Source organism: Eretmochelys imbricata, chromosome 20, assembly GCF_965152235.1.
Source record: "Eretmochelys imbricata isolate rEreImb1 chromosome 20, rEreImb1.hap1, whole genome shotgun sequence".
In the NCBI taxonomy this organism is placed as follows: Eukaryota; Metazoa; Chordata; order Testudines; family Cheloniidae; genus Eretmochelys; species Eretmochelys imbricata.
Genome location: NC_135591.1, coordinates 15,634,033 through 15,636,539, shown reverse-complemented (window position 1 = coordinate 15,636,539; position 2,507 = coordinate 15,634,033).

Below are 2,507 nucleotides of genomic sequence, written 5' to 3'. Positions count from 1 at the left end.
CTTCTATTGATTTACACTATTTTACACACCCCTCCATTGATTCCCAGTGAGCTCCTCCCCTTCTCATTAGTTCCATAGGGCTTGTGGGGGCCACCTTAGTTGCCATTCCATTTCAGGTACCACGGTAGCTATTACACAGATGCTGGCCTCCTAGTTGAGCATTTTGCATTCCCATACACATCTTCCCCCACAAGGTCAGCCTTTTGAAGCCATCCCCCACCCATGTCATGAGGTTTTCTGTTCACTAAAACACAATAATGCTAGCAACAAGACAAACACCACAGACAAACAACACAAAACATAGATCCATGGTATTCTGGGTTATTTTTCCTGCTGGCGCCAGCTTGCTTGTAGAGTGTCTGAAAAACAAAAGAAACAGTTTCCACCCCCCTGGTAGGGACAGATTATTGCTTAATAATAATAATACCACTTTCTTTTACAAATTTCCTTGCTAATAGCAGGAAAAACAGAAGAATTACCTCCAGGCTGTCCTTATTTTGTTCTATAGTCAGGCTAGTGAATTACCCCACTCACTGGTCATTTATGAAATTCATGAGGTGGTGTACCTCAGTTTCCCCTCTTGTACAACAGACCAAGTTTGCAATAGTTTCTCTGCTGTACCAAGCTTTACGTTTATTCTCAGGTAATAGCTGAGACACAGCTTCAGATTTTAGCACTGTACACACACATAAAATTCTCTTTTGCCTAACGTCCTCCTTGCACTGTGATTACTTTTTACACAACTGTACCCCTATTACACTTCCATCTTGTACAACTAGACACAACCAGGGGCAGCCAAGTTAAGTTCCAAAAGAAACCCCTTCCATCCTTTAGTGATTTTGATTACATTACCCAAAAGTCAGATAATTTTGATCAGATTCTCTCTCTGCCTGCAGCAGTCCCTTATAGACCATTTCTGTGGGAAAAGGGCCCATTTTCCCTCAGAATAGCTGTAAAGGCTTCTGGGGACAGAAGCATAGTGGTGATAATAGCCACTCTACCTGACCCCCTTGGAAAATTTAATTACCAAGCTTACATCCAATGTGACTCCACAGAGTTGCACATACAGTTACATTTATATAACTGGGTTTTATCCTTAAACAAAAACTTCCTTCTTGACATCTCACATAAGTATCCAAAGTACCCTCCATTAAAACTTCAGAAAAACAAGAGTGTGGAAAGGCAGGTTGCACTTTGAAACCCTTTTTTTTCTTTTCCTTCTTTCTCTCCACTTGGATACATCGCATTGGATAGGTGAATGGCAGCCTGTAAGTCCCCCTCCCCAACAGTCTGCGCAGCTGCTTGGAGGGGGTATTGCGAACTCTCGTGATGGTAGTTGCGGGTTCTGGCAAGCCAGGGTAAAGGATTTTTTGGATAAATGGATAAGGGAGAACCAGGACCCATACCAGGTGCAGGGGTCAACCTGGGATGAGATTAAAAAGGAAATGGAGAAAGTGTTAGGGGACCCAGAGGGATGGGGGTTGGCTGAGGAGCCCACCCTCCTTGGTATATGGGTAGTGGAAGAAGGTCCCTTCCCATGGGGACTGAATGCCTTCCATGGAAAGGAGGCACTTCAGTCTGCTTATGAGAGGTTTGAAGTAAGGGCAGCATTATGGGAAGCTGCCAGTAATCTTTCAAGTTTGGTGCTGCTTCAGCAAGGGCTGCTGAAGGGTTGTAAATTAGTTAGGGGTAGTGAAAGATGATTTGGCACAACAGGATTTAAAGTCAAAAGCAGAGTTAACAGACCACCTTTAGAAACTGGATCTGAGACTTGGTCCTGGGGGAGTGGGGGTGCGGGTGGGTGTGGGAGATGGGAACAGGGAATGGGGGTAAGAAAATTGGAATCATGTTTTGCTAAAGGGGGAAATGGGAGCAGGGAATGGGAGTGGGGAAATTGGAATCATGTTTTGCTAAAGGGGGAAATGGGAGCAGGGAATGGGAGTAAGGAAGTTGGAATCATGTTTTGCTAAGGGCAGGAATGGGAACAGGGACACAGGTGTAAGGCTCTATGGTGTCAGAGCTGGGAAGGAGGACACTAAGGAAGGAAACTGGAATCATGCTTGCTGGAAGTTCACCCCAATAAACATCGAATTGTTTGCATCTTTGGACTTTGGGTATTGTTGCTCTCTGTTCATGCGAGAAGGACCAGGGAAGTAAGTGGGTGAAGGCATAAGCCCCCTAACAAAGACATCCAATTTTGATTTCAAAAGGATCTGCTCTAGGTCAAATGGGAATTTAATTCATGGCAGTCCTATGCCTTGTGTTCTACAGAAGGTCAGCCTAGATCAGTAGTTTTCAACTTTTTTTCATTTGAGGACTCCTAAAAAATTTTGAATGGAGGTGCAGGACCCCTTTGGAAATCCTAGACATAATCTGTGGACCCCCAGAGGTCTGCAGGTGACAGGTTAAAAACCACTTCTAGATTATCATAATTGTCTCTTCTGGCCTTAGAAATCTGTGAATCTCCTCATTTTTCGTCTGTAGGGTTGATATTTTTAGGAGGAGAG